The following is a 15,705-nucleotide window of genomic DNA, read 5'->3' on the forward strand; positions in this document are numbered from 1 at the left end:
GACGCAGTATGATTGGGCCAGGTTTCCAGGCTAATCAAAGACGTAGATAACAACCTGTTAAGACCTGTATAAATGACCGTAACCCGAATAATTCAGTTGTTATATTCCGCTGATCTACGAAGGCTACATTAACGCCTGAACGTCTTCCTCGATCAAGATCGTCAACCGGAATTTTCACACCGCTTTGCAATATGGGAATTTTGATTTAAATTGGCAGCTAAAGAAGGAGGAGTTCCGGATGTTAATTGATGTTAAATGATGTAAACTGATGTTAATTGATGTTAATTAATTATTATCGGATTTGTGTTAATTGAATACACGTGTTTGATTAGACAATTACAAGAGAGTTGCGCAGACTCATTATCCTGATCGCCGCTGATTGGCTCTCTCTCACAGAGAGCAGGCGACGCGGCCAATGATCACAAGGAGTTCAAGCCCTCGTGTGGGAGAAAATCGGACACGGAAAGGGCTTGAATTATTCGAGTTAAAATGACCGAAAACTTTCGAGACGTTCCGAGAATTTTATTCTGACTTCCGGCCGAGAGATATCGAGTGGCCCATAGACACATCCAAAACTCGCCAATATATAAGCATGAAACCCTCAGGGGGTTCATGCAAAAATTCTTATCTTATAACCAAGATCAACAAAGTATAGAAAGCCCCTGTATAAACCAAGGTTTTTTTTTACAGTCTGAGTATCTCTATGATGCCATGTTCTTTTTCTTATACTTATAGAATTTGCTACTACAAAACTCCTTGTGTTTTTTTTAATCGAATATTTGATGAATTTTACAAATCTTATTCAATAAACATTTGTAATTTTGAGTTGTCTCTCTTTGATCCTCTGTGTATTGCAATTCAGCCTTGACCTTATTTACATTTTTACAAACGGCGCAGGCGTGGAAAAGTTATTTACTAGGTCAACACGCATGACACCATAACAAGTGCGAGCAGTCTGTTTCAAAGATTCTACAATAAAAAGGCAAATTGAAAGCGAATATTACGTAAACAGATGATTGTAATGTAGCTGTTTGCATTAAGTAAGTTATATTCTAAAAGTTAAATTTGTTATAATTGCAAAACTGCTGCGCTTTTAGTCGTATGCATCTAAAACAAGATGAAATACACATTTTTGATCGATATGTAATGTGAGCAGCATGTTCCATGTTTATACTACTGACCGACTTATATGTGTGTATTGCCTTAATTGTTGATTTTTATATACAACCGAAACTTCTTTTTAAAGTTATGAAAAAGAATATTTTAAAGAAACTTGTGGGTTTTCAGAAATATTGTTCACATCGCAATGTTGACAAATATTTGTACATTTTATGTAAACAAATGGTTAAAGCATGACTACAATGTACAATTTCTAATACATTAAACGATGTCCATGTTTAGATGATATTGTATGACATATAATATGTTTGAAACACATCTTAAAGTTGATGGGTAACCCTGTAAATGAGAAAATGTAACTGTAGATCCTAATTATATTATTAATAAACAAGTAAGGAATTTATAATCTTTGTATTTGTGTTTAAAATGATGATGGATGGCTGCTTATATATATTTATAATTAACTATATAGTGTCCAGCGGCAAATTATTTGCACAATCAGGACAAGATGAACAACATATTTATGTTGTATGAATACAAGTCCAATTAATTATGAGGTTTAGCTTTGTACTAGATCGAGACACCGAGCTGAAGTTTACTACATGTATGTTGTTTCACAAGTTTGCAGGAAGACATGTTTTCGTTACCAGACACATCATTCTGACCAGTCTTTGGTCTCCAGACACATCATTCTGATCAGTCTTTGGTCTAACTTTTTAATGCTCATGTGATTAGCAGAGAATCAGGAAATATTCACGGTCATATTTCAGGCTCTCCTTTATTAATAGTACTTATTTTTTAAATGAACATTTGTTTAGAAAGTTTGTTCACTACATTTTTAATGCTAATCTAAGATGTGTTCTAAAAAATATTTTATAGAAACTTCAATGGTTCTCTTTGCCAGGCAGTATCAACCAAATAATTCATTGTTGCTGTTTTTTGTCCAGTGGCAAATATTACATGAACATTTTTGGGACAAACAAGTGTAGTAAAGGAATATAAAAAACTTTTTTATGGCCCCGCAACGAAGTTGTTGGTGCCATATAGTTTTACCCTGTCTGAAATTGCGATATTCCGTAATTCTGAAATTACGTCATTCCGCAACAAACTAGAGTTTTTTTCTAAACACCTTCAGCTATTGGACTGATTTTTGATATGTGAGTTAACCATGATGAGTTACAGATGAAGTTTAAGTTAAGTTCCGCTCCACTAATTTTTGCAGAAATTACGGGCTTTGGACTTTGAAAAATTGTTGAAAACAAAACAGTTATTGGAATCTAATACATGAATTGTGCTTATTTTTGGCTTGTATTTAAATTTAGGAATGGTTCTGAAAAATAAGACAGGTTACCCCTGTTTTACCACACTACACCTCACACTGTCAATAGTACCAAATATATACTCTATAATTGTGTATTGTAAATGTCATGATAATCAGTCAAAACAATCCTTGGACTATCACACTGCAGTCAATTTTATTTTTTCAAACAACCTTTGAACTTGTTTTAATATGATAACAAAATTATCCCTGATTGTGTGGGAAAATAATAACGTTATGAAATTGGTAGGAACTTATGTTTTGGAGTACATGTTTTTTTTTGTACCTTTGCAAGGTTTTGGAAGGTACACTCATATGCGGTAAAGCTTAGCGAAAGGTCGTGCGACATAATCAGTCAAACAAACTTTATTAGATTAACTCTTTAAGGAACGATCGTTTTCATTGGGCAATTCAAACCTTCGACCTCACACCTGCGAAAATAGAACACACGTACTATAACGTTGAATGGACTGATCAATATTCACGTAGCTGGTCAAGGTCGTTTAAAGCTTCCATCGTCGTACATGATTGTGTTCTTGATTATGCAATCACAATTCTAGCTTTTATAAATGTGCATGTGAAATTCATTGGTTTTATAATTTTCTGCAATTGATAGTAAAAATTTTAAACTTTAAAATCTTAACAGTTTTCACATCGAAATATTTAATTCAAATGTGTCCTCTGGATCAAATGTAAGGGACGACATCAAAAGTTCAATGAAAAATTAAAAAAAAACTCAATCCACATATTTTTTTTCATTGACTCCCCCCTCCCCCCCATAAGTTGCTCATTCTGCCTTTTCTGTCACTCAATGGACTCGATGAATTAGCGTTGTACTTGAAAAATGAAACCGTACTTTTCTACAAACACTTCATATTCTTTGACAAGTTTTAGGTATTCGACATAGGATAGGGATTTTTTTTCTGATTCCGTTTACTTGAGAAAAAAAATCCCGAAATTGTAAGTAAATTCATAACATGTAACCAACCATGCTTTGTTAAAAAAAAAAACGCAGATAGCAAACCATGGCACAGGGGAATTAAATGTAGTTTATAAACTCCAACGATATACTTCATGAGGTTTTGCTATTCTCGGTTGAAAAACGAACGTAAATTGTATATTGTAAATATGTACATGTAAATAAAAACAATCAGTTTTTAAAAAAAGTGTTTATTCATAAAATGTTTTGATAAAAAGGTGAATTTCTTCTTGTGCATGCAGTCATCCTTAATTTCTTGATATTTTGTTTATCAGTTTATCATACATGTTTCGTTTTGTATTTCATTTTAAATACGAATACATACTACATTTACTCTAGCGAATAGTTCAACAATGTTATGCAGCTCTATACTTACAGTATAAAATTAAAAAATAAATGTTCATCCATTTAAAATCGAAAACAGTACATTTATATTTAAAAAAGAAGATGTGGTATGATTGCCCTTCTGATCCCTTCTGTCCGGTGGGCGTCCGTTTTTTTACGGATGTGTTCTTAAAAAGTGACAAATCTTAACTGCGGGATAATACCTTGTATACTATAAATACATATATAAAAGAAGATGTGGTATGATTGCCAATGAGACAACTCTCCACAAGAGACCAAAATAACACAGAAATTAACAACTATAGATCACCGTACGGCTTTCAATAATAAGCAAAGCCCATACCGCAAAGTCAGCCATAAAAGGCCCCAAAATGACAATGTACCAAACGAGAATTGTTTCTTATAAACTACCACATTTCTCACAAGTATTAATTTATTATTTTGTTCGACACATGCAAAAGAACTGAATACTTCGGCGATGTAACATTTCAATTTATTACAACAACATGCCTTCACTGAATTCATTCAGGTGCACACATGATACGATTAAAGTTATTTTGTTTCTATTTGGGGGACAATTAATTTCCTCCGTTTATGGTACGATTAGCTACTGTGTGTATGTTTTATAGCATGAAAATAATAAAAGAGGAATGTCAGTGCAACCCATCATCACTATTGTTGTAAATTAATGGACCAGTATTATGAGATACTTATTATAAGTGACTACGATATTGTAAGGATTATAACCTATCGTCATTATGAAAGAAATTAAAAGTGGTTCGTATATTCATCCGTATAAAAGCGGCACATGCATTTTATCTTATCCTTATATTTCTCATTAGAGCTAAGGTACGTATGCTTGACGAATCATACGTAAGACTCGTTTTAGGGATCATTTATTTCGACATAATTAAATAATAGTCGTGGAACTTCGGACAATTAACGTGCATGCAACGACACTTATTAAATTGGAATTTTCTTGAGATATATTTAGGATTTCGGGACGTACGATAGGTTAGAATATGATTATTGATACCACCAGGTCGAAGTAAATAACACTACAAAATATTCTAAATATATCTAGTAGTCAGACGAAACAAATGCCCCTAGAAGCCTAATTTAAACCGGCCCCTCCCCAACTCTTCAATATTACAACGTTGCACTGTTTAACATAAGAAAATGTCAAAGCAAATACATTGTCTTCTTCCCTAACAGAAACACAAATACTTCCTTGATTCAAAATTTGCAACGCTCAAAATAATAAATGAAAATGAAGAAAAAAAGATAATCTTCATACTATGCCATATGCTGGTGCTCGTTTCATAACCTTTGAATCATCGCCTTTCCCCTTGTAATATTCATTGCCCCCCCCCCCCCCCCCTAAATGTGTATTAATATATGATACACCTGAGCAATGGAACGGTTATTTTAGCGTATAACTGCGTTTTGCTTATAGTCCTGAACATTCATGAAATATTAGCCACTGGACGATAAGTGACAACTCCGCGTCTATCTTCCTAACATGTGTTCTGTTAAATCGTCATTATAAAATCCACAATATATATGGTGCAAAATTGTAGATTTATTTTCTTGATATACAAACTTTAAGTTTTTTTTTCTAGATTTATTCAACATTACTTTTTAAAAACATTGTAGCATCATTTTTTTTTAGCAAATCTCGATATTCCCCTTTGACAATTTGCTTAAAGTGTACTGTAACAAATAAAAATAAATGTGAATCTTGTCGTTAAATTTAGACTAACGTACTTCAATAATGTCATTGAAATGTTAATAGTAAAACTCGTGCTGAAAAATTCCCGCGGAAATGTGTGTACTCGTGGTTTACGTAAGTAACGTATCGGACGTAAGTGTATTTGGCACTATTTTTCTCTGTTTGATTATATTAAAATCGTGTATTATTTGCGATATTATTATTTTTTTAAATAAACTTGATTTAGAAAAGAATGCTGTTTTACTGGATAAAACAAAGACTCTTTTAACTGTTTTTGTAGAAACGAAATACGTGCTCCCTTTACGTTCGTTCGTACCTTTCGTCAATTTGTAAGAAAGCTCTAATAGAGCTTTCTTACAAATTGACGAAAGGTACGTATGCTTGACGAATCATACGTAAGTCTCGTTTTAGGGATCCTTTATTTTGACATATTTAAATAATAGTCCTGGACTTCGGACAATTATCGTGCATGCAACGACACTTATTTAATTGGATTTTTCTTGAGATATTTTTAGGATTTCGGGACGTACGATAGGTTAGAATATGATTATTGATACCACCAGGTCGGAGGAGAAAACGCTACAAAATATTCTAAATATAGAATAGTCAGACGAAAAAAAATGCCCCATGAAGACTAAAAACCGGCCCCTCCCTCACTCTTCAATATTACAATGTTGCACTGTTTAACCTACGAAAATGTCCAAGCAAATACATTGTCTTGTTTCCTAACAGAAGCACAAATACTTCCTTGATTCAAAATTTGCAAAGCTCAAAATAATGAAACGAAAATGAAGAAAAAAAGATGATCGTCATACTATGCCATATGCTGGTGCTCGTTTCAACTTTTGAATCATCGCCTCTCCCCTGGTAATATGCATTGCCCCCCCCCCCCCCCTAAATGTATATATATGATACACCGGAGCAGTGGAATGGTTATTTTAGCGAATAACTGCGTTTTGCCTATAGTCCTGAACATTCATGAAATATTAGCCACTGGACGATAAGAACAACTTCGCGTCTATCTTCCAAACATATGTACTGACAAATCGTTATAAAATCCACAATTTATATGGTGCAAAATTGTAGATTTATTTTCTTGATATACAAAGTCTTTTTTTCTAGATTCATTAATTCAACATTACTTTTTAAAAACATTGTAGCATCATTTTTTTAGCAAATCTCGATATTCCACTTTATATTTAGACTAACGTACTTCAATAATGTCATTGAAATGTTAATCCCGCGGAAATGTGTGTACTCGTTGTTTACGTAAGTAACGACGTATCGGACGTAAGTGTATTTGACACTATTTTTCTCTGTTTGATTATATTAAAATCGTGTATTATTTGCGGTATTATTTTTTTTTAAATAAACTTGATTTAGAAAAGAATGCTGTTTTACTGGATAAAACAAAGACTCTTTTAACTGTTATTGTAGAAATGAAATACGTGCTCCCTTTACGTTCGTTCGTACCTTTCGTCAATTTGTAAGAAAGCTCTATTATGCGGTACACGATAATTGAGTTGCTGCATGCATAAAGAACTTAGAATATTACTTAATACAAAATATCAGTATAATATTTCGACCCCACTATTTGAAGTTAACAAAAGATTTATTTAATTCTTTTGACCAAAGGTTTGTAAACTAAACAAATCCTTGTTTTTACGTTCGTAGTAACATAGTACATTCCATTGTCAGTCACCTGTGTCAATTCACGTGCACACTGACTACATTGTTGTTGTATTTGAATCTTTCGACCAATGAAATGAGACGTTACAAGTTGTTTGTTTATGATACGCCAGAATGTTATCAATGAACTATCAAATGCTAAACTTCACTGCATTTCACTGTAAATACATGAAATGTTTAGAAGCATCAAATACAAAAGGTTGTATATATAATCAGGATAATTTAACATTAGTAGAGTCAGCTTAAGGGGTTTCCCATTTTCAGTTTTAATACATAAACCATAGATTTGAAGTGATAATTTTCTTTGAAAAAATGGATTATATAGTATATATTCAACTGGTGCCAGTACTGAATTGGAAGTATTAAGGTTAGTCCTCTTTTCCTATCAAATGCAATGAAACAGTACAAAATAATGCTTTGCATCAAGTTTCCCCTTGGAATATGTACAAACTGACCAATCTCTATTATTCATTATATCTGTAGTTTTGATACAATTGAGGTTTAAAAAGTTCGTACAAAAATGGCTACAGAAGGGGTCAGTTAAACCTAATGCCAATGATGTTATAAGTAATATTAAGATTTGCATAAGTTTCATGATATAATGGTCCCAATGGCATGTATTACATTTTCTAATGCTAACTTTTGGTTTTCAAAATGCATTTATATATAAATATAAATATATTTCTCTAATTATTCATCAATTTATCCCTTTCTGCAACCATTGTATAAAAAAATTTAATCAACGTGTGGTTCATTTGATCTCAGTTCTTCATTGGTTAAAATCCAATTGTAACATCGACTTTTCTTGTTTTCCTCTGAATTTCCTATTGTTACAGCATGAAAAAAGGCAACCATGTCTGATGACATCACATAGAAAGAACACATCTTTTTGCAGATCAATCTCAAAGAAGGAATAAGTTTGCCTGTGTATTGTTTGAAAATCCTCAGAGAAACAGATTCTACCACCAAATCTTGTGTAATGCAATATTTATCCACTCTCAACAGTTAAATTTTGAATATTTAAAATGCTCGGCGAGCCTCTCGTTTTAAATTTGAAAATTTAACTGTCTCGAGTGGATAAATATCGTATCACACTCGATGCAGTGGTAGAATCTATATATATTGTAAATTCAGAAAGTATTGCAAGTTTTTATTAATGCTAAAAAATGTGACAGATTGTGGGAAATACATTTGTACAATAATAAAATTTGAATTTATAATTTCTTTAGTGATTTTCCTTCACAAATATTTTGAAATCACCTAAGTATTCCAACACCCTGATTAATCCGACATTTCTTTCTGTGTGCCCAGTGTGTTGGATAACACAGTTACACTTTATATTCAAGTAATCAATGTTATTTTGATGGTACAGACTTAACCTACTAGACTACTGTACAATAAGACAGACTAATTACTGGTTTACTATTCAATCATAGATGTCTGGATCCAGTCTGATAATTTGATTTTGTGGAAGGGTCAGTGCAAATATTGCTCTAGCTTAGCTGATGTCACTAGTACTACTGTACTTTAAAATTGAGAATGGAAATGGGGAATTTGTCAAAGAGACAACAACCGGACTTAAGAGCAAAAAATACACCATAGGCTATCAATGGGTCTTCAATAACAAGATGTATCTTCACTTATTGTACACGGTGAACAAAAAATTAAATATGAGCGTGAAGCAATATTGTAGTTGGTGTTTTTTATGAATTTTTTGTTCATGTATGATTATTTCAGATATCCTGCATAGATATTTGGGAAAGAAAAATAATAGTCTTTAATTCCATCACTTCAAAAGAAGTCAGCACTTTGACATTCCCTCTTAGTGAAATAGTTTGGAATTCTGATTAATAAAATCTGGTTTTATGCACAGATATGGTATAGATTGAAATACCACATGGTCTTTCTGTAAAAGGAGCTTCAATGACCAATATGAATAAATAAAATAGGCTTTGTTTAATTTCCTATCAGATATCAATAACTCTCAAATCTTCACCACTCTTTATAGAATTCTATGTAAATCAGACAAAGCTTCTTCATAATAAACATGGTAAAAATAGCATCTACAGAAACTTTTACAGAAATTTTGTTTTTACCTTGGAAGCAGCAGTCAATGAATCAATCAGATTTTACTGATAAAGGAACTAAGTTGTTATAAGGAGTAAATGCAAGTGTTTTCTGTTTTAAAACCATTAACAAACTTTTCAAAACTTCATGGAATTTCATAAAAATTTGTACAGAAGCTTCTTCAGGATTAAGAGTTAGCATACAACTTATTTTTTTCTGTATTTTACTACTAACTGGAATTAATTTACCCTGCAAATTTTCTTTGTTTGCTTTCACATATACTTTTATGAGATATTGCTAATTGAATAAAATATCCTGTAACGACTTACTCAAGTCAGTGAAGATGGAAATAATGTTGTTTGAGCACAAGACAACTTCCTTTTCACCAATATACAACAAGATGGAAATATTGTTTGACAGAAAATAAGACAATTTCCTTTTCGCCAGAATAAAAATTCATGAAATGTTGAAAAATACCAAAGGGAAAAGTATATATCTCCTTATAGCAATAGAATGAATTTTCTGATTGACAAGTTGATTAGATTAATGTTGATTTTTAGCTTGTAATAGGGTAAAGACACTTACATTGTTTATTGTAACAGACCTGATTATGATGTGTTGTTTGTTATTGTCTTTTAATATTGATAGATATATTAGATCCCAGATCCCATGTTATAAAAAAATACCAAAAAAAAAAATACCTTGGTCTGGTTACAATAAAAATTATGAATTGAAGAAAGACAGTCAAATGTTTTTCAGTTGCTGAACTTGGTAGTTGCTACTGATATATATGTATTTGATAGTTGCTAGGAATAAAAAAGAAATAAAAATCTCCACAAGAGGACCTTCTGTTGATATACATAAAGTACTTGAACTTATGGAAATTTTTGTGGTTTTTTTCTAGGTCAGAGAAAATGTAAATGATTGGTCTGGAGGATAAACATTAATGTACAGGTAAACCTAAAAATAAATATCATTCATAAATTATTACTTAGAGGTGGCTAAAGATAGTTTAATGGTAAAAAACTAAACTTATATAGGATATATGTTACATGAACAAGGAACTCTTAACAAAATAAGAAGATGGCAAATAGATAACCAAGAATGTAAGTACCGTATTAGATGCACTGATAAGGGAAAATAATTAAAGAGGAAGGAGGGGGATGTTTTAAAGCTGATTTTGTTAAAATCTGAACACATTATAAATGCAAGATATCAACTAATTTAATGACATTTTGGTGTAAGATGATTTACAGTACTCATGAATGCTTAGTCTGAATGCAGGGCATCTTGCTTGACCTTCAGATCTTTGGGGTCAGGACACAGCAGGAGTAAAAGTCACTAAACAAGTAGAGCAAGAAGTTACTTGAATAGTTTGGATATGTATGAACAAATTCTTGAAATTATTTCCTTTTCATTAAAAAAAATTGCAAGTTTACCTTAGGAATTTATACTCTTTAAATATTGGTCAAATTTTAATCATATAAAGGTTGTAATTCTTGGCACCATGAATCCATTCAATTAATTAAGACACATGGTCACCTCAAGGTTAACAGGAGATTTTGTGATTAAAATTTGTAATGGTTTATAAAGTTATAAAAAAGAATTTAAAAACTAAGTCTTTTGTTAATCAAAGAATTTGTACTGGTAGTTGACAGTTAAATTGCAACTTTTATGTATGCATCCTATTATTAAAACTTGTAATCAACATCTACTATAAATTCAAAATGTTCGTGTGCATTTAATTTTGACGTTGTTGGTTGTTGGAAAATGAAATAAAATGCAAGTTTATAAATTATTAAAATTCCAGGGAATGCTGTAAACAAATAAAGCTGTTTAAATTACAAATTTAAGTTTTTATTCTTGCAAAACCTATTCTGCTGCAATTTAAATTTTCTCAATACTGTAAATTCCAAAATTTAGCATGCATTTATTATTGCAATTTCGTCATTTTTAAGACTTAAATGAAGGGGATAAAGTGGATAAAAAATAATTATTATTCCAATCAAGGGCCCTTGATGGACAGCATATCATGTACACATAAAAATGCAAGTTTTATTTTTATAAAATATTTCAGAATGCTAATTTATATCATTGCAAGTACAACTCTGTTACATTTTTCGCAATAATTAAAAACTACAGCAATAATTTCTGAATCTACAGTAATAAGAACATTGTAAAAAAGTGTGAAATCACAGTAAATGATTGTAACTTGGTTTAAGGATGCAGTTATTGCTCTCCCTATCAGACTCATTAATTAGAAGAAATGTGTGTCAATCTGACCTACATTTCATACGTCATTGACCTAATTATATGTCTTCAATTATTATTGCTCAGATTTGATTGTTTCAAAATCTCTGTTGACGCAAATATATTTCTTATTTCTGAGTTTTCTGAAGAAAATGAACACTAATTAACCCAGTGTGTCTGTATGACCATATATGGAATTGAAAATATTTCTTCGGTACAATATAATTGGTTCAGTATAAAAGTAATTTAGTTAAAAACAATGTTTTCTCAAACTGTAACAATATTAACTCAGCTTTATTTATTTAGACACTTCCATATTTAATTGACAATTGCGTCAAGTGGGAAGCTCTTGTTTCCATGATCAGATTATATGTCAATTGCATGCAAGTGGGAATCTTCTCATTCCAATAACAAAATTGTCTGAAATTGTCTGACAATACCTAAAATAAAGTCACGAATGACAAGAATACTGCACTGAAATGTTTTCTTTTGTCTCGATTTAATAAGTTGGTTAACATCTTAACAGTTGTGTAATAATTTATAGTTTTATTTTCAATGAGGAATGAAAATAATGGGATTGGTATTTACATGTAACCATGATCCTTATATGGTTTACAGACAGTTCTGATTGGTATTTACGTGTTACGATGATCCTTATATGGTTTACAGACAGTTCTGTGGCTTTGTGTCTAACCATTTCTCACGATACCATAGACTCAAAAGAATATTTATGAATTTTATAAACAATGCTTAATTTAAAAATACATTAGCTCAATTTTGATCCACAATTTCCGTATTTGTGATAATAGAGAGTTAAAAGATTTTAATTTATTAAAAATTGAAAAATTACAAATTATCTGAAATCATTAAAAATTGAACATTGAAGAAATAATCTCAAATCATTAAAAAGTGAACAATCAATTAAAAAATTATCTGAAATCATTAAAAATTGAACATTGAAGAAATTATCTCAAATAAAAAAGTTATGAAACTATCTCATGACAATTGAAGTTAAACTTTTTGAAAATGTTTTGCCTTATATTAAAAAGTTCAATACAAAGGAATAAGTTCAATTCAAACTAGCTTCCTTTTCATTGTGTTAAGAATTAAAATTCTAGTTTCACAGTTATTGGGAAATTATTTCATAAAACATTTACAATGTGTAGCATGTCCCAATGGTAACTCAAGTTTACTTTATTAACTCTTTACACAATATAATGGTTTTCATATTTATTATTCCAGAATGAATGACACAAACATAATTTAACATATATAAGTATATGTACATGTAATGGGTTCTGTCACAGATCTTTTTGAAATATGTACATATTATTTATAAGGTCAATTTGTACAAGCACCTTTTGGATTATATTTTCTAACTTAAAATTCAAAAGTAGTGTTAATTAAAGACAAGTTCTTGTGTATCTTTCTAACCTTTTGCATATTTTTAACAATCTTCTAACCAATCTAATTTCGCAGCGACCAAGCATAAAAAATGATGGAGTGCAGACATTTAATTTTAATTAGATTGTCTTATAACAAAAAAACCTGCCTAACCATTTTATAGTCTTCAATTTTTTACCAAAAACATCTTTACTGAAATGTCCAGGAATGTTACACAGGCACTTGTCTCTGGTCCCCCCCCCCCTGTATACCTTATTTTATGGTACATGTATATAGTAGAAAAAAATCAGATACAAGTGCCTGTGGAATTTTACCAAATTAAGTAAACATATATAAGTGGATTAGATAATTTTTTGTTCTTCCTTCTTCTTGTAAATATGTAGTAGCCTGAGAAAAGTTATATTTGATGAAGTAGATAAAGTGGACTCGAAATGTCAGTCAATTATTTTAATAAGATGCAGTAACATTTGCTCGTCCAAAATATAATGTTTCATAATTTTTAGGCACTAATTCATAAAAAAATTCTGTAAAATAGAAAAATAAATTTAGAAAATTTAGATTCTTAAATAATCCTGTAGGTGTGTTATAATTTTACATAGTTTTTTAGGGGCTAATTTATAAAAGCAAAAATTTGAATTCTTTAATAATCCTGTAGGTATATTGTGAAATAAAACGTTCGCAAGTCTTGGTTAACCAGGAGAATATTAACACTTCTTCATATTCCAAATTATACATGGTAATGTGATACTGATCTAAAGTATTATTTTCTAATGTATCATTACTGATTTATTTGGAAGGACTTAATAACAACCCACTGCTAAGGATCTTAATCCATTGACGGAATGTTGACAAATTTATTTTTGTGAAGGTTGTTTTTCTAATTCCGTTAAAAGCTAAAAATAATTAACTGGCAGTTGTGAGATCTCTTTCTGGAGTTGATAAGAGCAACATGGTAACTTAATTTGGATATTCAGCAGCACTGTGAAGGCACATTTAGATGTCTTAAACATTGACCAATTTAATTAAACTTTAATAACCTTAGAATTAAATAGAAATATAAAAGCCACATAATTCAGCTTTAATCATAAATGTTTTGTACTTTAACAATTAATACAATGTGTTTGTCTTTTATAAACTCTTTATACTTAAACTTGAAGACTAACTTTCTATTTTTCTTGTGTTCCTTTTGAGTAACAACTTTTATATTTAGAAATGTATTTTTTTTTTTAAATGAGACAATTTTAACAATCAAAGTTAAACTAACATGTTTATAAAAGGACAAAAGTTTTGAAACCCAAAGACAAATTTTATTTTTTGGGGATTTTTCTGGAACATTTTATTGTGACTTAGTTAAACTAATAGTTTTCTTGGTTAGTTGTCAGAGTCATCAGACATAATTATCACAGACAACAATATTGGGCAGCTGTTAGTAATAAGTAGACATGTGACATTTATAAGCAGTAAGCGGTATTTCTTTGTCATAAAAAGTAAGGTACAATTTCACCATAGAAATAATGAAATATTTCTGAATTAATAATTATAATTTGAGTTGTACAATCTTTTATGGGCAGAGTTGTTACATGTAAATGGTCCTAAGTTTTGCTGGGCAGAGTTGTTACATGTAAATAGTCCTCAGTTTTGCTGGGCAGAGTTGTTACATGTAAATGGTCCTAAGTTTTGCTGGGCAGAGTTGTTACATGTAAATAGTCCTCAGTTTTGCTGGGTAGAGTTTTTACATGTAAATAGTCATCAGTTTAGCTGTGCAGAGTTGTTACATGTAAATGGTCCTCAGTTTAACTGTGCTGAGTTGCTACATGTAATTGGTCTTGAGTTTTGCTGGGTAGAGTTGTTACATGTAAATAGTCCTCAATTTTTCTGGGCGGTGTTGTTACATGTAAATAGTCCTCAGTTTTGCTGGGCACAGTTGTTACATGTAAATGGTCCTAAGTTTTGCTGGGCAGAGTTGTTACATGTAAATAGTCCTCAATTTTTCTGGGTGGTGTTGTTACATGTAAATAGTCCTCAGTTTTGCTGGGTAGAGTGTTACATGTAAATAGTCCTCAGTTTTGCTGGGCAGAGTTGTTACATGTAAATAATCCTCAGTTTTGCTGGGCAGAGTTTTTATGCAGTTAAGCTGCATTATGCGAGCACCCTCGATTTGTGTTCTACCCAATAAATCCTTAAATACTTGCCATTGTTATTATCTAGCTTGTTACTATGTTATATATAACTAATTGAACACTTTTTTAATACTTTTTATTCTGGATTACAAAAAAAATTACCAGAAAAACCTTAAATGATCGTCGATTTATCCAAAAGTTTTAAAGTTACACATAGGAAGTAGTGCTTATTAAAAATCCTTGTGTAGTTCATTATGACTTGTGCTTTTAGCTAAGATGTCAAAGAACAATTGTATGAAATATTTAATCGCCGAAAATCTCTTAAGACAAGCAGTTTAGATTTCCCAAATGTCAAAAGTCGTAGGAATATTGTTTGTCATCAATACGTAGTACAACTACGTCAGAAGGCTATTATATAATTCAACTGTTCATGCTGCTGGCGGCAATTTCAAATTAGAAAAAGAAATTTTCGTAGCTTTTCAATTTGGAGGCACAGGTGTGCAAATTAGCGGTGGTCCGAGACGTTCCACTTTTACAAGCGGAATTTCGACTAGGATAGTTGGTTTCTAGCTACGCCCGACGTAGTCGCCTTACATTTGAAAGAAAATATGAAATTACTTTGCAAACCTTTTCGCCATGTTCACCAAAGTCTCCAATTAAACGAGCTTAAAACTTATTTTTA

General features: G+C 31.2%; 1 protein-coding gene across 6 annotated transcripts in view; it reads left to right on the plus strand.

The window, feature by feature from the left end:
• The first annotated feature begins 906 nt into the window (after positions 1–906).
• The window catches only part of LOC143073679 (C-X-C chemokine receptor type 1-like), a 42,331-nt gene continuing 27,532 nt past the window's right edge, over positions 907–15,705 (plus strand). For 2 of the 6 annotated variants that reach the window (XM_076249411.1, XM_076249410.1), the window contains exons 1-2: positions 907–1,040; positions 10,154–10,203. The gene's annotated coding sequence lies outside the window, so the exon portion shown is untranslated. Of the gene's footprint in view, positions 1,041–10,153; positions 10,204–10,255; positions 10,356–15,705 lie in introns of those variants that run through there. The other 4 variants (XM_076249407.1, XM_076249406.1, XM_076249408.1 and 1 more) reach the window with 3 other exon arrangements.

Source organism: Mytilus galloprovincialis, chromosome 4 (assembly GCF_965363235.1).
Source record: "Mytilus galloprovincialis chromosome 4, xbMytGall1.hap1.1, whole genome shotgun sequence".
Classification (NCBI taxonomy): Eukaryota; Metazoa; Mollusca; class Bivalvia; order Mytilida; family Mytilidae; genus Mytilus; species Mytilus galloprovincialis.